Genomic DNA, 24,923 nt, shown 5'->3' on the forward strand with positions numbered 1-24,923 from the left:
TGCAATTTTCTAGCTTCCTACTTCACTATTCTGTGCCACCCACATGTGACTTGTGAATCTGAAGAGGGACTTATGAACCAATATCAGACTTAAGGACTTGGATTGACTGGGTTGGAATGCCTTATTGATATATATTTACTTCTTGATATAAAGCTCTTTCTTATCCATAGATGAAGGTCACTGGATTTGTTTCTTTAGACAACCCAGTCTAACACAGTCAATAAATACAAGTAAACATCTCTCTGGTCTTCTCTGTTTTCAGGCAAGATCCATCCGATATCAGTGATGATAACCCTGGTTCCATGAATGCTTCTTAATCTCTCGAAGCTCCATGTCAAAGTAATGCTATAACCATTGTGGATGGTCCTCAGCAATATTTTACTTGCATGTGATATTAATGATCTTGTTCTACAGTTTGAGAATTGTTGAGTCACCTTTCTCTGGAATGTGCACAAATATGGATCTCTTCCAGTCAGTTGACCAAGTAGCTGTCTTCCAAATTTTTTGGCATAGATAAGTGAATGCTTCTAGCACTTTATCAGCTTGTTGAAACATTTCAATTGATATTCCATTAATTACTGTTATTAGTTGCCATTAAACACACACACACACACAAACAAGCCCAATTTTGTGCAGTTGATTTTGAGTCATAGTGACCCTGAGGACAGAGGTCCATACGGCTTCTAAAATGATAAAGCCTTATGAATTCAGACTTCTCCTCTGTTCCCGGAACAGAGCTGATGGGTTCGTGTCATCATTACCTTCTGTTTAGCAACAGATTCCTTAACCTCTACACCATTAAGATTCTACAACCACTCACTAAGTACTAAATACTGGAAAATGAAAAAACAAAACACAGTCCTAATTTTCAAGAGTTCAGAGGGCAGTGGAGCCCATTATTAGATGAATTTCGCATTCTTGGGCTAAGTTGTGAGGGAAAGGTGCTGGGATGTTAAATATTCACAGTTGCTCAGCATGACACTAGAGATGAGTGAGAGCTTGGGGACAGGAAAAGAATGGACATGCATCAAGACTGGCTCAGAAGCAGGCTGTCAAGACCCCTTCCGTGCTCTACTACTAACGGAGATGTTGGTGGTTTATATCCTCAAGAGGTACCTCAGTTGACAGGTCTGGCAACCTGCTTTGGAAAGGTCACAATCTTTAAACTGGAGCAGTTATACTCTGCTCACACAAAGTTGACATAAGTAGGAATCTACTCCACAGCAACTCACAACAAAAACAATATGGCAACCCCCATGTATGTTAGAGTAGAACTGTGCTTGACCAGAGGAAAGCATTTGGTTTAAGATCGAACAGTTGTCAGCTAATGAAAAAAGACATCATTAGTATCAAGTTATGCCATGTACCTTTGATAGGATGTACCCAGAGTCACACCACCTCTTGGCTATGACTAAGGCATTGCATTATGATAATTAGCTTCAGACTGCTTGTCACCTGCCAGCCACAGCTCCAATCTTTCAAATACAGAGCTGCAACCTCACAACCACTTTCAAATACATAGCTGCAACCTCACAACCACTCTAGAACACAGCTGCAGAAGCAGGCTTAGAGAGTCTAAAACTAGAGAGCCCTTGGAGAAGTTCAGGAGAACAGACCTAGGCTGAAATAGATGGGCAGGCATTGCACTGTGGACTGTTGGCATTGTTGCACTTTGTCTGGATAGGTTGGGCCTTGTGTTTTTGGGCACCTAAAGGGCAGGGAGAGGATCACCTGGCTCGGTGCATTGGAGATGTCTTGGCAAAAGCAGTTAAATGGAGGAGTTGTCAGCTACAATTCTTTTTCATTTTCCCCACTAATTAAAATCATACAACATCAGAATTCCAAGAAATTTCCTAGAGTATTTATTTCAACTCCGTCATTCAGCAAGTGAAAATCTTAGGTCCAAAGAAATGAAGTGATTGGCTTTATCTGGTGCAGTCTGGGCCTACAATGTAGCCAGCATGCTTGAGGAGACTTGAGCTCTGGAGGCTGGATAGCCTGGTGGACAGGCACCCTCTCAGGTCCCCTCTTGGTGCTACTAGAAGGAAGTTGGCAGTGAACAGTTTCTATTAGCCTTGCAGTTACCATTGCCAGCTGTGAGAGATCATTCACCAAGTGAAAACTAGTCCTTTTATGTTTAAGGATCTCCATGAGTTAATTCGATTGTGTGAACCATAACAAACTGTGGATAGCCTTGAGATAAATGGAATCCCAGAACACTACATTGTGCTCATGTAGAACCTGTACGTGGAGTAAGATGCAGTTGTACAAACAGAAAAAAAAAGCCTTTAAAATCAGGAGAGGTGTGCATCAGGGTAGAGTCCTCTCAACATATTTATTCTGTCTGTATGCTGAGCAAATAATCAGAGGGACTGGATTATATATAGAAGAATTTGGCATCAAGATCAGAAGAAGGCTTATTAATAACCTGTGATATGCAGATAACAAAATTGGTTGCTGAAAATGAGGAGGACTCAAAGCACTTGCCAATGAAGATCAAGGACTGCAGCCTCCAGTAGGAATTGCAGCTCAAGGTAAAAAAGACTTAAATCCTGATGAGGGGGAAGAAAATGGCGATGAGATAGGACTCACCCTTCTGGAGCTAGTGCAGCCAGACCAGAAAATTGGGAGGTAAGGCGAAGGAAACGAGGAGGTGGAGTCCTAAAATTAGAACTAGGGTACAAGAGTTTCTCCTGAACCCCTTTTGTGTGGGATTTCCACTCACAAAGCAAAACAAGAATGCTTTAAAGCCCTCTAGCTTTGTGGAGCTTGCAGGCCCCTGCTATGCCCTTGCCTGGAGCAGCGATTCCTGCAAGCAGATGGCAGAGAGGGGACAGAATCCCAGACATGAGGGGAACCTCTCTCCGGAGCTCTCCGCATGGTTGGCTGCCTTGAGCCCACGGTCAGGGGTGTGATGGCGGGTAGACATAATTTAGAGTAAAAGAAAAAATATAGTATTACCTTAGGAAGATCACGGTGTGGGAAAAAATAAGCAGAAAGTTGGTAGTCCAGGGAGCAAATTTAGTTCCAATTGGCTGAGAAGGAAGCAACCCCCCTAATAAGCTGGATCTCCCCCTCTGGGGGTCAGCCCGACAGCCCCCAAATCCAAGCACATCACAAGCAAAAAAAAAAAAAAGTGAAATATATATTATTGGTTTAAAACTCAAATCCAAGTCTGGTTGCTAATCTCCAAGGAGCACATAGGTGGAAGCCCTTAACATAAATCAGCATAAGAAGCAATTTAGCTAAGGAATGCCAGAACTCAGCTACCGGGCCTGGCAGCTTTTAGCATAACAAAGACCCACTGTAGCAAGAGTCAACTTTAAACAGCTAGGAGCTGCAGCCCAGCGACTGAGAAACAATCACATTTGAGTATACTCTAACTGGTGAGGTAGATAAAAAATAAAATCCTCAGGCTCAGCGGGCTAGCTTTATAACTTTTTTGTCTCCTCTTTGCCTCTTTCTTGGTCTCTCACACTCTACTGCTAACTTCCAGACCACTCCCCTTAGCCTAGGACATTTCCACCTCGGCCACACTCAGCTAGATGAGCTCCACACTTTGTAGCTAGCTAGTTTGGGAAAAGCCCTGCTGACTCCCACCAGGGGGTACTCTGCTCAACTTCTTACTGGGCAATTCCTACCTGTTGGCAACTCTGCCAACACTCCTCAATGCCCCAAGCTGCAGCAGGAACTTCTGCCCAACCTGCACAAGACCAAACCTGGTAACCCTTCTGGGTCACTCCCCTGAGAGGGAAGCCACAGGAGGATAAAGTGGTAGATTAATTCCATAGTGAAATAAGCTATAGGCAGTTTGAAGAAGTAGTCCTACAAGTCTCCCATAGAGAGCCAGTGCTCTTCGACTCCCAGGAAAGTGGCACCTGGTTCATCTAAAACAACACAATGCAAACAGCCATCAGTCCCAACGACCTCAACGAAAAAATGGGAGAAACAAAGGCAATGCCAGAAGATGGCCTGAACATAATGACATGCATAGAAGAAGCAGACATTCAGCTGCCACAGAAAGAAATTTTCAGAATGCTACTTGGAGTCATAGAGGACATGAGGGAACCAATACAGAAAAAGGATGAAATGATAGAAGAGGCAAAGGCCATATATCAAAGAGAAATACAGGAACTTAGGGAGGAGATAACAAAAACCAGTAGCACACTCATGGACCTGGAGAAGCAACCTGAGGAACCAGAGAACCGCATCAGTGACTTGGAGGACAGCCAAGCAGAATTTAACAAACGCGAACAAAAATCTAATAAGATCATCAGAGAAGCTGAAGAAAACTTAAGAGTTATGTCTGATGCTATGAAGCAGAACAACATTAGAATTATTGACTTACCAGAGGAAGACACAACAAAGAAGTAATCTGCAACAATAGTGAGAGAATTCTTGGAGGAAAGCTTCCCCAGCTGAGTGAATGAAAACCAGGCAACCCATCCAGGAGGCTGAAAGAACCCCAGCAAGATGGGAACCCAAGAAGAAGTCACCAAGTCACATAATAGTTATATTATCCAACTTTGAGGAAAAGGAGAAAAACATGAGAGCAGCTAGGGAAAAACAAGCAATCACATATAAAGGTTCCCAAATAAGAATATGCTGAGACCTATCAGCAGAAACTATGAAGAAGAGGAGAGAGTAGAGTAACATGTTCCAAAATTTAAGGAAAACAAAGCAAAGTCAAGAATACTCTACCCAGCCCAACTATTGATCAAGATAGATGGAGAAGTTAGAGTCTTTCCAGACTAGGAAAAACTCAAAGAATACGTTAGAAGAAACCCAGCCCTTCAAAAGATCCTTCCTGACCCAGTATGGGCAAAAGAACAACACTCACCAAGCATAATAAGAGACCACCACATAGAACGACCTCACCCAGAGGGCAAAAAAAGAGAAAACAGACTTCAAGATAACATTCATTTAGATATAGAAATACTTGAAAGGCTGCTGAAGTAAACTTAAAAAAAAAAAGGGCAAATGGGGCATAGGGAAAAAGCTAGGTACACAAATATTCCTGGGGCAAAGACCAGGTAATATGGCAGGGACCAGACCAAATATAGGGATACACATGGTAAACAACTAAAAAAGGAGGTGGGGAAAGGAAAAAAATAATAATAATAAAAAAGAAAAGGGTAGAGGGGGCACAGGGCACTAACCCACCCAAGGGGAGGGCATTGTTTGTGTCTCCACAGGGAAAGAGGGACCAGACTTCAACCCAATGCCCCAAGTTGTGAGTGCAACATTCCGGCATGTAATAGGGAACCAGTGGAGAGCTCTGGGGAGCTGTCCCCAACCCCAACTATTAAGGGAACATCTGCCCCTCCCCTCAGAAGAATTTATATCAAAGGATGGCACTGAATCTACAGCTCTGGAAAAGGGACATATCTGATTGGAGAACACGGGAGCAGATGAAGGGGTAGGAGGAGAGAGTGGAGCACATCGTGGTTCACCAGGCCATGAGGTTGATGTTCCAATTAGAACAGCCCATCGCCAGAGAGGACCACATGGCCGGCCCCACTATGAGACATGACATACCTCACTGACTCATAGCCCGACAGGCAACAACACCGGAGACACAGTGAAGGAATTGCACCCGATCGGATATGCCACACTGAGGTAAAACATATAGGGGGTGCAACAGAACAAGGGAATGGAGTGGTGAGGTCCCCAAGGAAAGCTGAAGGTGGACTTTGGGGTCAGAGCATGGTGTTCCAACAGGCTAGTCTGGAAAACACTCCTAAAAGCCAACAAACAATCTTTGAGCTAACTATAAGCTTTTCTTTCTTGTTGTGTTTTGTTTTGTTTTTTTCATTGGTTTGTTGTTGCTTTGTTGTATATTGTTGCTTGGTTGTGCTGTGTCTTGTTTTTGTGCATGTTACCATCTCCGCAGGTCTGTCAAAATAAGATAGGCTGAATGTACAATTGGAGGAGAAAACAATGGGACCGATAGTTCCGTGGGGACATGGGAGACAGGGAGGTGGGGGGAAAGGTAGTGGTGTTAATAAACCCAGGGGCAAGGGAACAACAAGCGATCCAAATTGGTGGTGAGAAGGGTGTGGGAGGTCTTGTTGGGCATGATCAAGGGCAACGTAACTAAGAGGATTGCTGAAACCCTGGTGGGGACTGAGCATGATAGTGGGACAAGAGGGAAGTCAAAAGAAATAGGGGAAAGAGCTGGGAGGCAGAGGGCATTTATAGAGGTCTAGATAAAGATACGTACATATGCAAATATATTTATACATAAGGATGAGAAAATAGATCTATGTGCGTATATTTATAAGGTTAATATTAAGACAGCAGAGGTACATTGGACCTCCACTCAAGTACTCCCTCAAAGCAAGAATACTTTCTTCTATTAAATTGGCATTCTATGATGCTCACCTTCCCAACACAAACCCTGAAGACAAAGTGGGTGAACCACTAAATGTGATGAAGAAAGCTGATGGTGACCAGCTATCAAAAGAGATAGCGTCTGGGGTCTTAAAGGCTTGAAGGTAAACAAGCAGCCATGTGGCTCAGAAGCAATAAAGCCCCCATGGAAAAAGCACACTAGCCTGTGTGATCAAAAGGTGCTGAAGGGATCAGTTATCAGGCATCAAATAACAGAAAAATCGTATCATTTTGTGCTCACCTCTCTGAGATGATCCCTGAAGACCAATGGGTGCATAAGCAAATGTGGTGAAGAAAGCTGATGATGCCTGCCTATCAAAAGATATAGAGTCTGGGGTCTTAATGGCTTGAAGGTAAACAAGCGACCATCTAGCTCAGAAGCATCAAAGCCCACATGGAAGAAGCACACCAGCCTGTGCGATCACAAGGTGTCAAGGGATCAGGCATCATCAGAACAAAAATCTTACCATAGTGAATGAGCAGGGGAGTGAGGAGTGGAAACCCAAAACCCATTTATAGGCCACTGGACATCCCCTTACAGAAGGGTCTTGGGGAGGAGATGCGACAATCAGGATGTGATGTAGCAAAGATCAAAAATACAACTTTTCTTTAGTTCCTAAATGCTTCCTTCCCCACCCTCCCACTGTCGTGATCCGAATCCTACCTTGCAAGCCTGACTAAACCAGAGGAGGTACACTGGTACAGATAGGAACTGGAAACACAGGGAAACCAGGGTGGATGATCCCCCCTCAGGACCAGTCATGTGAGTGGCGATACTGCGAGGGTTGGTTGGAAAGGGGGAACCTATTTCAAGGACCTGCATTTGACCTCCTCACTGGGGGACATACAACAGAAAAGTGGGGAAAGGGAGAGTGGGACAGAGCAAGATATGGCAAAATAATAATTTATAAATTATCAGGGGCTTATGAGGGAGGGGGGAATGGGGAGGGAAGGGAAAAATGCAGACCTGATTTCAGGGGCTTGGGTGGAGAGCAAATGTTTTGAGAATGATGAGGGTAATGAATGTACAATGGTGCTTTACACAATTGATGTATGTATGGATCGAGATGGGAAAAATAATATAAAATAAATACATTAAATAAAATAAATGTTTACATTTTAAAAAGACTCAAATCCTTACTACTGGACCCCGAAGTACCATCATGATAAATGAAGAAAAATTTGAAATTGTCAAGTGTTTTGTGTGTGTGTGTGTGTGTCTATAACAGAGAGTTTTATATAAAGGTTAATTATACATTAAGAAAGCATCCCAACCCAGTCTAGTCCAAGCCCATAAGTCTGATGTTAGCCTATATGCCCGATACCATTCTATAAAGTCCTCTTCAGACTCATTAAACACATGCAATGACACCAGGCCAGTGGGTAAAATGATCACAGGCCAGTGGGTAGAACGTCCTTGGATCCAGTGGCATTGTAAGCATCTCAACGCTGGCAGGGGTTTCTATGTGGCTTCTCTGGCTTCAGAGGTCTGGTTGCATAAGGATAGGTCCGTGTGGCTTCTCCAGCTCCGGGACATTACTGTAGTTCCATGTGTCTTGTCAGCTGCAATGTCTCCCAGGGAGTGAGCAGAGAGAGAGAGAGAGTCTCCTGCCTCTAAGGAAGAAATACGGATTTCCTGGAATTCTCAGGAGAAGGCCATGCTCACACAGAGGCCTCATTGATTGAGGCTATACAATGATTGACAGACTGGACTCCACCCCTTCACTCCCAATCCTAAAATTGCCACCAGATGATGTATCTACCACAGACCACCTATCGTCAATTTGACACATTCACATAACTCTTTAGCCATATATAATTTTCAAACAAACAATAATGAAATCATGTCTGTACCTAACAGAATAAAACTAAAATGCATATAATTCAATATGTGCCAAAGCCTCGTTTAAACATAATATTCTATAAGTGAACAAAACAAACATATCCTATGCTTAACAATTATAGTTAAGTAACACCTATAACCTTAACCTATGAATATATTCTAGCACCTATGAAAGTTTGTAAGTCAACCACTTCATGCCTTTATCCCCAAATTTTGGGTATCCAATTTTTTTTTTTCAGGACCTAAGCGGCGGCCTCGGAAAAGGGGTATCTAATTTTTATACTGCCCACTTACATCAACCCATGATGTGAGGAGACAATCATATTTTTTGATGTGAAGAATCTTTATTACAGTTGGAACCTGGTGAAATCCGAATCTGTAAGTGAAGTCAATAGGGCAGGCCATCCATAAAGTCTGCAGCAATATACACCAGTTCACAGACTCAAATATCTTCTTTTCTGCTAGTCGGGTCCTGGTCAACTCAATATGGGCTGCCTCACTTAGTCTCACCAGGGTGCCCATTGGTCATCTTCCCTTAGAGTCTAAGGCTTAGACATGGGCTCATCACAAATTCTCAACAAGCCTACCCCACCTTGGGCTAGTTCAAGAACTTCCAACCAGTCAACCCGCCCTTGTTTTCTCCATTAGATCCTGTGAACCAGGTCCACGATGTCAGTGGCCAGAGTCAACCCGTCTCTTTATTGCTGCATTTCTCCCACTTCCACTCAACAAGTGGATCCAGGTGGTCACCTAGCAAACATTTCAGCCACAGGATCCCTTTAACGGTCAGTCCCAGAGAGGCGTTTCTTCATGGTTCTAGATTTTTTCCAGCTTCTGACAAAAACCAGTAGTTCAAGATTTCCCCAAACCAAAGAATTCCTCTTTCTTGAATCTATCAATCTTGCCCACAGGAAAGTCTTTTGGAATGCAAATATCCTGAGTACTCCAAAGCGCTGGGTGGGGCATATCTTTTCAAAGCTTTCTTTGTCAAGGTTTTATCTTGTATTAAATCCACAATCAATGTTCATGGAAGCAGCAGTCAAGAGAGCAAGCAAGGCAGTGCATTGGGTAAATGAAAATTAAGGCTGTTACTTTGAAGAGTAAAGTGCACGTGACCCAAGTCATGTTATTTTCCATTTCCTCACATGCATGTAAAAGTTGGAAACTGAATAATAAGAAGAATTGATGTATTTGAATTGTGGTGTTGGCAAAGAATATTGAAAATACCATGGACTGTCAAAAGAACAAACAAATCTGTCCTGGAAGAAGTATAGCCAGAATATTCCTTAAAGGGAAGAATGGTGAAACTTCACCTTACATGCTTTGGGCAAGTTGTCAGGAAATACCAGTTCCTAGAAAGGCCATCATGCCTTTCTAGGAAGACTCTGGACAAAATGATTTGACATTGAATTGATGGGCTCAAACATAAGAACAATTTTGAGGATGGCACAGGACAAGGTAGTGTTTCGCTCTGTTGTACATGGGATAGCAATGAGTTGGATCCAAGTTGGCACCAAACAAGATTAAGGCATGGAATTAAGGTTGAACTCTAAGGTTGGGGTTTAAAGCCACCAGTCTTTTTGGCAGGGGGTGGGAAGGTGGGGGAGTGTCTAAGATGAGATTCTCTGCCCCCAGTGTCACAGTCACTATGGAGCAGCACTGCTCTAGGAGTTTGAGTCCAGTTGGTGGCAGCAGCTTTGTGTGGTGGGGTTTGAGGGAAGGTTCTGAGTCAAGGCAGACTGCATAATCTTGTTTTGCTGAGTGCAGAAAGAGAAAGAAAAAGGCTGGATAGGATGACACTGAGCACAGCATAGACCAGTTTTCATCAGTGAAAGCAGGTAGGTGCAGTTGTAATGTTCAGGTAGTGCAATGCTGTGCCAACGTGAGTTTGGATTGTATTTTTGAGCTCTTGTTATGGTACCGGGGAGCTCTAGCGGTATAGTGGTTTTTACCCATTGCTGCTAACCACAGGTCAGGAGTTAAAAAAAACCTTTTTAACAGATAAAATACATATAGGTAAAATACATAACCACTACACCACCCATCATGGTTATGATAAGAGAATACAATAATTCAAAATTTGTATCTACCTAATAACATGATCTTAAATGATAAATGTCACATATGGTCCGAATTTTGAGAAGACCATGGGTTACAACTCTGAAATACCAAAGCTTTACTGGCAAATGGGCTGTGCATTTCAGTTGTTATTGATACTGTTAGATGTCATTGAGTCAGTGCTGACTCATAGTGACCATACATACAACCTATGAAAACACTGCCAGGTCCTGCACCATCCTCACAATTGTTCTCATACTTGCGCCTGTTGCTGCAGTGACTGTGTCGGTCCATCTCATTGAGGGCAGGAGCTTTAAAACACCATCTGCTTCATGGAGAAAAAGATGAGGGTTTGGCCTCCAGTAAAAAGCTAGTCTCCGAAACCCATAGAGTCAGTTCCACTTGCTTCTATCAGAATGGACTTGATGGCAGTGAGTTTGGCTTTGGTTTGGGATTATGGTAAGGTTACCACCCCCTCCTCAAAAAAAAAAAAAAGTTACCCAGAAGATAAATGTGAGATGTCTGGAGTGGGGTACAATCAAGTGCTTGCCACAGGTCTTATTTTCCTTAGCTACACCTCTGGGGCTGGGCCACTTGGGCTTGTTCTGGTGTGCACGTGGACAGGGAGGTTCTCTGGAGTCGAGTCTGCGGAGGATCTGAGCCCTCCCTTTGACATCTGCTAGTCACCAGTCATTCAGTCTCCACACATCCTTTTAGGAACCACGCAAAGGTTTCTTTTTCTTAAATTACATTTTATTAGGGGCTCATACAACTCTTATCACAATCCACACATATACATACTTCAATTGTATAAAGCACATCCGTACTTCCTTTGCCCTAATCATATTCAAAGCATTTGCTCTCCACTTAAGCCCGTTGCATCAGGTCCTCTTTTTTCCCCCTCCCCCCTCACGCAAAGGTTTTAATAGGCAGTCACATATTTGAGGCAGATGCTAAGTGTATTTTAAGCAGATGAATCATCACTTCGACGCCAGTAATTACAGAGTTCTGGTCCAGGTATTGAGCGCTGGCCGGCGGCAAAGCAAGGCCAAGGCGAACGAGGCGGGGCAATGGGCGGGGCGGGGGCCAGGCGTGGGCGGGGCGTCGACCGGAGGGGCGGGCGCGCGACGCGGAGGCGGCCTGGTTTCCTCGCGCGCGCCGGAAGTTGCTGTTGTCGGCTCCGCGGAGTTCCGGGAGCTGGAGCAGGTAAGGCTGCCGGGCGCTGGCACCTGCTGGGTGTGTCCGGAGCCCGGGAGCGGGAGGCGGCGGTGCCCAGAGCCTGTGCACGCAGTGAGTACCCGCTGCCATGGCCCTCGTGCCGCGGCTCCTTCCGTTTGGGTCGGGCCGAGAGGCTCCGGGCGGGCAGCTTTCCCGTCGGTCGGGGTCACCCCACGGACGAGCCCTCCCGAGGCTGCGGGGAAGAGCCGCGCGGGTTTGGAGAGACTTGCGAGGTTCTTTTTGAGAGTGGTGCTGCCAGCGGACCGTTGGTTGGCGTGTCTGTTTTTTGTGACTTTTTGCTCTTCAAACCAGCTCACCACCGTCTCCATTCCTATCCGTAGATAAACTCTTAAGTCAGTTTTTACCCTTTTATTGCTTTAAAGATGCATTTTCTGGTAGCATCTTCTGACACACGATAATGTCTTTGGAAGATGCGTTCACTTTTATGTGTAAGAATGCGGGCGATGAGACGCTGGGACAGGGGAGCTTGCACTTTTAGGTAATTTCTGTTCCTTTCTTTTCATGGACAGCTTTTTTTTTAAGGAGTTTTAAGATTATGGGGACATTTTTTGAGAAAATGTACAAAATTGTTATATCAGCCTACCTTGTACAGGCAGATCATACTGAGTATTAACACTCTTTTTAAGTTCTGACCAAACAACAACAAAACTCAGTCACCTAGTGGATTCTGACCCATAACCATCTTATAGTTTAGGGTAGAACTGCCCCAGGGGGTTTCTACAGGAGTAGGAAAGCTCATCTTTTTGCTGCAGTGCAGGTGGTGGTTTCAAAGTGCTAACCTTGTGGCTAGCAGCCTCATGTATAACCCCCTGCCTGGGGCTCCTTCTAATAAGTAACTGAGGAATACCAGTACTTTGTAAAGCAGCCGAGTTAGATGTTTTTATTTGTAATCATTTTATTGGCAGAATGAAAATTTGATTCTAAGCCTAATACTTTACTTTGGCCTTAAGCCTTTTACTCTGAAAAATTTTATTGGCCAAGTTTTAAGATATACAAGCAGTTTTTAAAAAATAATATTCTGGTCTGTTTTTGTTGAAATTTGTGATAGTTTTTATGCCAACTTGACAAGACCAGGATTCTCAGTAGTTTGACAGTTAAGGCCTCTTACTCCTCCATAATGTGTCTAAACTCATATGTGATCAACTCCATAATGGAATCTGCTGTGAGCAGCCAATCCATTTTAAGAAGATTGGGGTGGAATGTAACCCTGTAGCTCAGGTTGCAGCCCTGGAGCAATTGAAAGGAGTTTTTTTCCCCTGGAGTTTGACATACTTCTTATATAAATGGATACTGTTGAAAGCCTGTTTGCTTTGTACTGTGTCTGTATCCTGCATCTAGCTCCTTGACTTTCTGTTTCTAGATTTGAACCAATAGCTTGCTATAATGCCTACTGACCTGGGAGCCATCAGTGACCTGCTATCTGGCATGCCAACCATGGACTCATTTTCCTCTCCAGTCACCAGCCTGACCTACTAACGTTGGATCACCCACCTCTGCATCCTGAAGCCTGTGGTCTTCCCAACTGTCCTGGGTTCATCAGTCCCTTAAGCTCCTTGAGTCAGGAGGACGTCCATAACAAGGACTTGGAACCCACCTAGACTTGGACTGAAAGTGCCCACTTCTACAACTATGTGAGCCATTTTCTTTATATAAATTTCTATAGATGAGTCACTGACTATGCTTCTCTTGAGAATCCAATCTAACATTAAAATTTAGATTTAAAATTACGTGCCCTTTGACACTTTTTAAAAAATTGTTTTTATTTTTTTTAAATCATTTTATTGGCGGGCTCTTATACATTCCATACATCAGTTGTATCATTCACATTTCTGCGTGTTACCATTGTCATTTTCAAAGCATTTTCTTTCTACTTGACCCCCTGGTATCAGCTCTTGTGTTTTCCCTCCCTCCCTGCCCTGCACCCAACCCTTGTGACCCCTTGATAAATGATACATTATTATTTTTTTCATATCTTACCCTGTCTGTTGTTTCCCTTCACCTCTGTTTCTGTTTGTCCCCCTGGTGGGCGGGAGGGATTATACATCAGTCATTGTGATCGGTTCCTCCTTTCTTCCCCCTTTCCCACTATCTTTCCTCCACCCTCATGGGTGTCGCTGTTCCCATTACTGCTCCTGAGGTGTTTTTGGCCCTGGATTTCATGTGTCAAGAACTCTTATTGTACCAATGTACATACTCCAGTCTAGCCGAATTTGCAAGGTAGAACTAGGGTCATGATAATGGGGGGAAGAGGAAGCATTCCAGAACTAGAGCAGTGGTTCTCAACCTGGGGAGGGGGGTCGAAGGACCCTTTCACAGTGGTCTCCTGATTCATAACAGTAGCAAAATTACAGTTGTGAAGTAGCAACAAAAATAATTTCATGGTTGGGGGCGTGGTCACCACAACATGAGGAACTGTAATAAAGAGTCAGCATTAGGAAGGTTGAGAACCACTGAACTAGAGGAATGTTGTGTGCTTCCTGTGTGCTATGCTACACCCTGGCTGACTCATCCCTTCCTCCTGACCCTTCTGTGAGGGGATGACCAACTGTTTACAGAAACTTATATGTGTATAAGGGAGAGTTTTATATAAAGGGTAAGTGTACATTAAGAAAGCATCCCAACCCAGTGCTGTCCAAGCCCACAAGTCCAACATTAGTCCATATGTCCGACACCAATCTACAAAGTCCTCCTCCATCTCACAAAACACGTGATGACTCGGAATGCAGGAGGAAAGCCGAATCAGTGAATGTGTGAAGCATCGCAGCGCTGGCAGGGGTCTCCCCACGACTGCTCCAGCACCCAGGGCTGCATCGGGGTAGGTCCATGTGGCTTCTGAGGGATGTCTTGTAGAACGTGAGCCTTGCAAGCTGAAGCAGGGAACTGGCTTAGGCAGCTGCACCCTGGTCCGACCATCAGAGAGCAAGAGACCCAAGAACCAGAAAGGCGAGCCATTTATCTGTCTGCCTTTCAATTAATCCCAGTGTGTTTATTGGCCAGGTTGGCACAATAAACTGTAACTATCTCAGCATCAATATGATTGTTTGTTTTGGATCTTCTGATGCCTCATACATGATCCCATTGACACCTGTGATCACACAGGCCGGTGTGCTTCCTTGTGGGCTTTCTTGTTTCCCTGTTAGATGGTTGCTTGTTTAACTTTAAGACTCCAAATGCTATAGTTTGTAATAGTTGGGCATCATCAGTTTTCTTCACCCCATTTGCTTATGCACCCATTTTTCCCTCAGAGACTGTTGGGCAGGTGAGATCGCAGAATGCCAGGTTATTAGGGAAAGGTATTCTTGAGTAGAGGCCGATGCCCTTTGCCACTTCGTGTGACTTGTTAGTGGGGTCAGTTAGGCCTTTCACAGTGTGTTGATATTCTGATCTTGCTGCAGTTGCTCTTCGTTCTTTGCTTCCTTGTTTTCCTCATCTCTGCATTCGAGTAGCTACTGACCTTTTGGTCTTAAATAGATGTTAATAGACTATTACAGTTGTGGGCAATGTGCTTTATTTTATATGCCCCTTTATTATTTTATTAATGTATGTATATTGTTTTATTTTTACGCTCCTTTATTATTTTGCTAAAAGGTGATACTGGGATTGTTTCAGTTAAAGGTTTAAGAGTATCTCGGAGTTCTCCGGTCTCATCTGCTACTGAAAATCTGAATTTTTTAAGAATTTGAGTCTGTTCCAACGTTTTCACCCCTTTTATTAGGGCCCTTCTAACTACTTGTGTACATCTAGCTGTACTAGTCTCGAAGTAGATAAGCTCATAACTTGTGTAGGCTGTCAGACCTGTGGACTAGTTTTTTTCTGAAGTTTTTGTTTCCTGTTCTCATTTTTTCAACTGACAGGTAGAGATCAGTAAAAAAGCAAACCATACTTACTGCTATTGAGTCAGTACTGACTCATAGCCACCCTGTAGGACAGGGTAAAACTGCCCTTGTGAGTTTGCGAGACTATTAACTATTTATGGGAGTAGAAAGCCCATATTTCCCCCTAGTTATATCTTAAATGGCTACTTGCAAGCTTTTAGGACCCAGGTACTACTCACCTCATTAGCATGCAGAACATGATCTTTGTGAACTATATTGTGTCAGTTTACTGATTTGCGCATAAGATTAAGGTCATAAACCTTCAAACCCAGAAAACCAATCTTGCAAGGTATTTTTGTTAATGTCTGAAAAGTACCTGTAATTGTGTTGTCTATGAATATATGTGCTTACAAATATAAATTTTTACTTACACCTAAAAGGGGCATCAAAAAGCTTATGAGAAACATTCCATTATCTTTTTATTTTATGTTACATGAATTTTTTAAAGTTCCTTTGTACATGTAGATACAGGGACTGCATGTATTCATATATTTGCATGCATATTCACATGTTACAATATTACTTGTCTTGGGGTCACTGATGGTGGTCTTATTAAATAATCTTTGCCAGATTCTCTATGATAAGCATCCTCTTCAGTGATTCTTAGAAGTGACGTTGTTTACTCTGGTCAGGCTGTGCTCATTATACCCACCTTCAGTGCTGCCTCAGCCCTCCAGTCCTTCACAAGTGAACACTGAGCGCTCTCTCTATACTTTTTTTCTCTTCTTTTTCTTTTTTTAAGACTACTTATTTTGAAAATATTTTATTATTATTTTAGAGAAAATTTACATAGCAAATACGCTTCTTATCTAACAGTTTCCATGCTTTTATTGAATATTATGCTCTAGGTTAAAGTTACCATAGCAGACAGTTTTCCAATCAATAATTTATACACAAGTAGTTCTGTGATATTGGTTGCAGTCCCTGTAGAGTGTCAGCAGTTTCTTCATTAATTTTATAGCTTCCCTCTTTTCATTCATTTGGTTTCCCTGTTATTCTTTGCCTACAAGTGCGATTGTACAATGTTTGTCTTTATGTGACTGATTATTTCACTTAGCATTATGTTCTCCAAGTTTCACAAATTATATGGATCACAGTCTCATTGGTGTTTTTATGGTTGTGTAATATATGATTAAAAACTGATAATATTGATGGAAGAAGTTCAGGATACATTGCGGACATTAAAAGAAACAAAGCTTTAGAAATTAATGGTATACCAATATAAATGTTTCAACAAACTGATGCAGCACTAAAAGCACTCCCTCATCTATGCCAATACATTTGGAAGACTGACCGACCAACTCGAAGAGATCCATATTGTACCCATTACAAAGAAAGGTGACTCAACAGACTAGTTATTCAATGACATCACTAATCTCACATGCAAGTAAAACTTTTCTGAAGATGATTCAACAGTGGTGACAATAATATTGACAGGGTGCTGCCAGAAATCCAAGCTGGAGTTGGAAGAGGACATGGAATGAAGGATGTTATTACTGACATCAGATTGAACTTTACTGAAAACAGAGACTACCAAAAAGATGCTTACTGAGGTTTTATAGACTATGCAAAGACATTTAGACCGTGTGGTTTATAACAAACTATGGAGATAGTATTGTGAAGAATGGGAATTCCAGTACACTTAGTTGTGCTCATTTGAAACCTGTACCCAGATCAGGATAGGCCATGTATCAGGATTGTATTCTTTCACCGTGTTTATTTTATCTAAATGCTGAGCAGATAATTTAAGAAGCTAGACTTATATATGAAGCAGAATGTAGCGTCAGAACTGGAGGAAGGCTTATTAACAATTTGAAATATGCAAATGACACAGCCTTGCCTGCTGAACTGAGGAGGAAGATTTGAAGTACTGGTTGATGAAAAAGACTGTAGCCTTCAGCATGGGTTACAATTCATTGTAAAGAAAGCAAGAATCTGCACAACTATACCAACAGACAAAATCTTGATAAATGAAGAAAAGATTGATGTCAAGGATTTCATTTTAGGTAGATCTAAATCAAGGATCAGGGAAGCAGCAAACATGTTTTTTCCCCATATTTTGACTATTGTGAATAATTCTGCAGTGAATATAGGTGTGTAAATGTCAGTGCATGCCTCTTTTATTAACTTTCTTGTTTTTACACCTAGGGATGGTATTGCTGGATCATAGGCATTTCTATTTCTCATTTCTTGAGGAAGCACTATACCATTTCCCATGTTTGCATCATTTTACAGCCCCACCAGCAATGAATAAGGGTTCTAATCTCACCACATCCTCTCTAACATTTGTTATTATTACCCCCTTTAGAAACAGGTGCCCTTTTAGCTGTAGTGCGTTGTCCCCTTATAGTTTTGACATGCAGCTGGCATCACCTTGAAGACTGAGTTTTGTTTGTTTGTTTAATGGCTAACGAAGGAACCCTAGGGGTGCTGTTGGGTAAGTGTTGAACTGGTAACTTCAAGGTTAACAGTTCAAACCCACCAGTCACGTTACTGGAGAAAATGAGGCTGTCTGTTCTCATTAAGATTTACTTTGTCAGAAACCCAAAGGGTGGACTGGTTGCTTTGACAATGTCCAATAATGGCAACCCAGGAACAGCATATATTTTCTTTTTTTATGCTCCTCTGCCTTTATGTGACAAGTGTTAGCCTGCCAGACTAATGGTTTTTCCCTCAAAAATGAGGGAGCTAAAAGTAGTGCCATACATACCTCAAGCCCTTGTGACATGTATAGCTAGAATCCAGTCACGCCCATCTTGAACTGCACAACCTCACAATTGTTCCTATGCTTGATCCCATTGTTGCAACCACTGTTTCGATCCTTTTTTTTTAAGGCCTTCCTCTTTTCCACTGCCAAGCATGGTGTCCTTCTCCAGGGACTAGTCTCTCCTGACAACACGTCCAGAGTATATAAGAAAGAGGAAATACTGCCATCCTTTCCCTCTAAGGAGCACTCTGGCCATACTTCTTCCAAGACAGATCGGTTGGTCCTTTTAGCAGTCCATCGTCCTTTCAGTATTCTTTGCCAGCTCCACAATTCAAATGTATAGATTCTTCTTGGGTCTTCCTTATTCATTGTCCAATTATCACATGCATATGAGGCAATGAAAAATGCCATGGCTTGGATCGGGTGCACTTTAGTCCTCCAATGCAGCATGTCTTTTGATCTCTTGACTGCTGCTTCCATGAGCATTGATTGTAGATCCAAGCCTGATAAAGACATTGACAACTTCAGTGTTTTCTCCATTTATCTTGATGTCACCAATTGGTCCAGTTTTGAGCATTTCAGTCTTTTTTACATTGAGTCATAATTCATACTGAAGGCCATAGTTTTTGATATTCACCAGTTAGTGTAGTGTTTCAGGTTCTTCTCACTTTGAGCGAACAGGTTTGTGTCATCTGCATATCACAGGTGGTTAATAAATGTTCCTCCATAAGAAATAGGGAGCTGATATCAGGGGCTCAAGTGGGAAGAGAACGCTTTGAAAATGATGATGGCGGCATATGTGTAAAGTGGCTTGACACACTGGATGAATGTATGGATTATGATACAAGATGTAAGAGCCCCCAATAAAGTATTTAAAAAATGTTCCTCCAATCCTGTTGCCATATTCGTCGTACAACCCATTTCCCTGGTGATTTCCTCAGCATACAGATTGAGTAGTATGGTGAGAAGTTATAACCCAGACACAGCTTTCCTGATTTTAAACCAGGAAGTATTCCCTTATTATTTTTACACAACTGCTTCTTGATCCATCCATGTACAGGTTCAGCATGAACAAAGTGAAGTGTTCTGGACTTCCCATTTTCCTCACGGTTATCCATAGTTTGTATGAGCCACATAGTTGAATGCCTTGGCATAGTCAATAAAACACAAGTAGACATCTTTATGGTATTCTCAGCTTTGAGCCAAAATCCATTTGACATCAGCAATGATGTTCTGGAATCTGGCCTAAAACTCTGGCAGTTCACTGTCAATTTGATCTTCAGTAAAATTTTACTTGCATGTGATACTGTTCTATAATTTGAGCATTCTGTTCTTTGAACCGGGTAAAATTATGGATCTCTTCTAGTCAGCAGTCCAAGTAGTTGTCTTCCGAATTTCCTGGCATAGCTGAGTGAGTTCTTCCAGTGCTTCATCAGTTTGTTGAAACATTTGAGTTGGTATTTCTTCAGTTCCTGGAACCTTGTTTTTGGCTCATGTTTTCAGTGTAACTTGAACAACTTTCAGCACCATTGGTGCTTGCTCATATGCTACCTTCTGGAAGGGAACGGTACCAGTGTCTGACTCCTAAATGCCCAGTTTGCGGAAAGCTGTGGATGTTAGTGGTAGCCAAAAATCCACCTGCAAGTTCCCTCTATGAGATGAACCTCCAGTGCCTCGCATAGGCTAGGAGCATCAGCAGCCCAAATATCCAGCACAGAGAGCACTGTAACATGGGGTTTAGCAACTGTACTTAGACTGGATTGTAGCATCTTGCAATTTGATTTTATGCACCCAAAGTGAAGGTATTCTAACATTTGAACAATGTCTTTCTCTTAGGTTGAATTCTCTATCGGTTTTGTATAGTCATTGATGATGGATTCTGTTTGTGTCTGCCCTAGTCTTGCATTCTTATCTATATAGGGAAACTCAGATAAGTGAAATTATAAAAGCAGTATTGCAGTTGATGATTATTTGGTGACATGGATGGGGATGGCTGGGAAAAAGGGAGGCAGCATCAGTGAAGGTATGATCCAAAGTTGAGTTGATGGTGGCAATGACTGCATCGCCCTTTGTGACGCGATTGAACTGTTCAATTGTATGGTATATTGATTTTAGAGAACAAGAGACTGAACGTGGGCAATGCTGCTGTGCCCTATAGAATTGCCAAGAGTCAGAATCGACTCAAAGGCAGTGGGAGGTTTAGTTTGATGGCTAATGATTGTGAGGATCTTTTCACTCATTTTTGACCTCTTGAATATTCTCTTTGGGGAAGCTTCTGTAATGATCTTTGCCCATTTTATAATTTGGTTGCTTGTCTTTTTTTGTTGAGTTTTAGAAATTTCTCTTTAAATTTCAGAGTTCAGACCCTTATTGAACATGTGTCTGGAGATTTTCTTCCTCAGCCTTTGTACCCCTTATATGAAGTCTTGATGAGCATAATTTAATTTTTTACAATACTTTGTCTATATAATTTTTCTTTTATTTGTGGCTTAGTAGTTATATTTGTTACCTTCTTTTTAGAAGAGATGAAAGCCCATACTTTTTCTTTAATTTTCTCCCATGTGTTTTTAAAGTTTGGTAAAGTTTTCCAGTGAAGTCCTCTGGGTCTGGGTTTTTGCTGTTAGCAAAACCATTTTAAGGCCATTTTAATCTCTTTTGTAATGGTACTTTTAAGATTTTTTCCCCCTATTTTTGTATTAATAGGTGTTGTATGTTTTGGGGAGTTTGTCCATTTCATGTAAATTTCCAAAGGTTTAGAGTGTAATTTGCATAGTATTCCATTATGATCCTATATTTCACAGTTGAGTCTGTTGTAATGTCTCTAGCTTCATTGTTTTTGGTTATTTGCTCTTTCTCCCCTTTTTTTGTCAGTCTAGCCAGTGGTTTCTTTTTTAAAAACTGGCTAACAGTTTTGTTGGTTCCATTTTTCTGTTTTCTCTTTCATTAATTTTGTTCTGATCCTTTTTACTTCCTTTTTTCTGATAGCATTATTTGTCCCCTGCCTACACACACACACACACACACACACACACACACACACACAATTTGTTCAAGGTTTTGGTTTAAGTTACTGATTTTGAATCTTTCTTTTTTAAATACAGACATTTGTTGCTGTGATTTTTCTCTCTGAATACTGTTTTTGGTGTGTCCCAAGGGTATTGGTGTATAGTGTTTTCATTTGATTCTAATTGAACAGTGTGGGGGCCATATCTGACTTCCTCTAGCTTCCATGTTGCTAAAAACTAAGTCAGACATGCCTCCAAGCGCTGTTCTTTACTTAATTGTTGGCCACATGTTGGACTGCTAACTTCAAGGTTAGTGGTTCAAAACCACCAGCAGCTCTGAGGGAGAATGATGAGGCTTTCTGCTCCCATAAAGAGTTATAGTCTTAAATCCATAGGGTCACTCTGAGTTGAAATCAACCTGATGACAGTGAGTTTTGAACTTTTTTGACTCTGACACCAACTGTACCTTCCATACAATGAATTTTTGTTACACTGGCCACAGAGAACTCAGAGACAAGACTCAAATTTATATGGACGTATTAGGGAAGTCAATAGGTTATCACAAGCCACGATCAATAAGCAGCATGGATATAGTCATTGGTCCACAGCAACACTCCTCAGCCAACAGCCAAGTCTCTCTCCAGTCCTCAGCCACGTAGTACCTTACTTTCCGCCTCTGTGGTCCAGGAAGTGAACCTGCCTGTCGCTCTGTCCGTAGTCTCAGGCCAGATGAGACAGTTCTCCACAGTCTCTGCCCAGCTCTAGAGTCGGTGTGCCTCGGCCTCTACCATACCAGACAGATCTGGAATGTGCTCTTCCAGTGGCCAGGAACTTTCTTCTCTGCTACTCCTTTAAAATTCTTACAGCCAAGGGAGCAGTAATAAAAACTGACCTCTATTAGTGTTGCATATGTCCCATTTGCATATTACTATCCAATCATTGGTGTTAAAGATATGTTATTGTTAAAAATAGTGCATTATTTAATTCCCATGGAATTACTATTTTAAAAAATTTGTTATTGATTTCAATCTTAATGATATAATCAGAGAAGAAACTTTGTATGATTTCAACCTTTTAAAATTTGTTGAGATTTATTTTGTGTCCTAGTATATGGTCTATTTTGAAAAATTATCCATGTCCAATGGAGAAAGATATATCTACTGATGATAGATGGAGTATTATATATATATATATAATAGATCTAATTCATTTTTAGTTTTTTTAATTCTTTAGTATCACCGATAATTTTCTTAGATGTTATAAATTGAAAGCGATGTGTTGTATTTCTGCTTTTTCATATTTGTATCTTTCATTTATTTTGGAGTGTTGAGGTTAGGTGCATATATATAATTATCTTTTCTTGATGGATTGGCCATTTTATATAATGCCTTCATTTCTTGTAATGAACTTTAATTTAAACTCTATTTTATTTTATATCAGTATAGTCACTAGTAGCCCTTGAGGTATAGTGGGTTTTGCATTGGGCTTCTAACAAGAGGTCAGCAGTTCAAAACTACCAGCTGTTGTGAGGGAGAAAGATGAGGCTTTCTACACCCATAGGGTTATAGTCTCAGAAATCCATAAGGACAATTCTACCCTTGTTGGGGTGAGGGGGTCCCCAACACTCAAACGGGTCCTCAGGAGTGACTTTGCCATTGTGGAAAATAATAATGGCAGATAGACAAAGCAGGGCACAAGGATTCCTTGTCCCTATGTCAGGACTAAGAGAATGAATGTATTTTCCAATGGGTATATGGAACGGGGCTTACAGATCTTTCAAAAGGCATTCACATCATACAGTGAACATATTACATAGTCAGCAGGTAATAGCATAAGGGGTAAACCTAATAAACAAGCAGTGAGGTGAGTCATCTCGACCTAGTGCTAGTTGATCTCAAATGCCTCTGAGCCCTCCCCAGGGGTTTGCTACCTTTTATAATGGGTTCACCTCTAGGACCTGGTTGCTCTGATTTACAAATAACCTCCAGGTACAGGAGACAGACACACAGGAGAGTGTCATTTTATGTGGCAGCTCCTTTACAACTGCTCCTTAGTGGAGGGCTATTGCGGGGTGGTGGATATGTTTTTCTGGAGAAAGTGTATTTTGAAAACATTTCTATCTCGGAACACTGGAGATCTTTCTCAAAATAGGGCTAGTTTTCTATGCCCATGGTTGCGAATGTAGAAATACGGTGAACTACACTCTAATAAGTCCGCAGTTGACCACACACCCTGTTCTATGGAATCAGAATGAGTCAGAAGTGACTGATGGTGGTGGGTTTGGATTTTGAGTATGGCCACTGGACCCTGCTGTTACTGTTTGCAGGAAATATATTTTTTCCCACTCATTGTTTTATTTCGGTCTTAATTCATTGAGTAGAATCTGACTCATAATGAATTTACTGCTTTGTAGGAGTCCTGAGACTATAAATCTTTACAGGAGTAGACAGTCTCATTTGTTTCCTGTGAAGCAACTGGTGAATTGGAATTTCTTGTCATGGTGGTGTAGTGGTTATGAATTGGGTTCCAAACCCCAAGGTCAGCAGTTCCAAGACACCAGCAGCTTTGAGGGAGAAAGATTGAGTTTCTAACTTCCATAAAGAGTGACAAAATCAAAATAAGACAGATTGGTTTGTTCTTTTGGTAGTCAATGATTTTCAATATTCTTTGCCAGCACCATAATTCAAATGCATTGATTCTTCTTCGTCATTATTTATTCAACGTTGATGTATGAGGCAATTGAAATACCATGGCTTAGGTAAGGTGCACCTTAGTTTTCAAAGTAGCATGCTTGTCTTAAACACTTTAAGAAGGTGCTGAGCAGGAAAAGCATAAGGCTTTGTTCTCCTGTGAAGAGTCTTGATAACCCACAGGGGCGGACACACCCCTGCCTACAGGGTTGCTGAGCAGTCCTGGTATTGCAGTGGTTGTGTTAGGCTGCCAGCCACAAACTGCCAGCAGTTTGAAACTACCAGCCACTCTGAGGGAGAAAGATGAGGCTTTCTACTCTTGTAAAGAGTTGAGTCTCTGAAACTCACAGGAGCAGTTCTACCCTTCCCGATAAAGGGCAGCGGTGAGTCGGCATCCACACGATGGTAGTGAATTTATAGGTTGCTATGAGTCAGAATTGACTCAGTAGCAGTGAGGTTGGTTTTGATTTTGGTGCAACAGATTTATTCGACGCCATGGTCATTTTATCTCTAGCCCGCTGCTTCCATGAGCAGAGATTGTGTTTTCAAGCAAGGCAAAAACCTTGACAACTGCAGGATTTTGGTTTGTTTTTGCATTGAGTTGTAATTCATACTAAAAACTACAATCCTTGACATTCATTAGCAAGTGCTTCAAGACGTCACTTTCAGCAAGTATTTTGCATGTTGTTAATAAGCCTTCCTCCAGTCCTGATGACATTCTTCCTCATCTAATCCATCATAGAATTAAGATCAGGAATGCAACCACCAAAAAGATATGTGTAAAATGGTTTGAAGTGTATCATAGGATTGTAAGTGGAAGAAGTTACATTGTTCTTCTATGCTGCACAAGTACTAGGTATAAATGTAAAATTGAACTACAAGATTAGTTCTTACGCTATAGACAAGACAAATTGGGGAAATATTTGCAACATGGTAATATAATTTTATAGGTTTATTTATGTTAATGAGGAGCCTAGGTAGTTTAGTGGTTAAAGCCCTTGCTACCAGAAAATAAGCAGTTTGAATGTACCACCTAGTATGAAGGAAAAAATGTAGAAATGCGTTAGTGTCAGACTAAGTAAAGAAAGGTGGTGTGTAGAGCATGTCTCACAA

General features: G+C 41.7%; 1 protein-coding gene across 4 annotated transcripts in view; it reads left to right on the top strand.

Annotated features, from left to right (window-relative positions):
* The first annotated feature begins 11,401 nt into the window (after nt 1–11,401).
* The window catches only part of CSGALNACT2 (chondroitin sulfate N-acetylgalactosaminyltransferase 2), a 78,592-nt gene continuing 65,070 nt past the window's right edge, over nt 11,402–24,923 (top strand). For 3 of the 4 annotated variants that reach the window (XM_075546759.1, XM_075546757.1, XM_075546760.1), the window contains exons 1-2: nt 11,402–11,500; nt 12,894–13,164. The gene's annotated coding sequence lies outside the window, so the exon portion shown is untranslated. Of the gene's footprint in view, nt 11,585–12,893; nt 13,165–24,923 lie in introns of all 4 variants that reach the window. The other variant, XM_075546758.1, reaches the window with a different exon arrangement.

This window comes from Tenrec ecaudatus, chromosome 4 (assembly GCF_050624435.1).
Source record: "Tenrec ecaudatus isolate mTenEca1 chromosome 4, mTenEca1.hap1, whole genome shotgun sequence".
Lineage (NCBI taxonomy): Eukaryota > Metazoa > Chordata > Mammalia > Afrosoricida > Tenrecidae > Tenrec > Tenrec ecaudatus.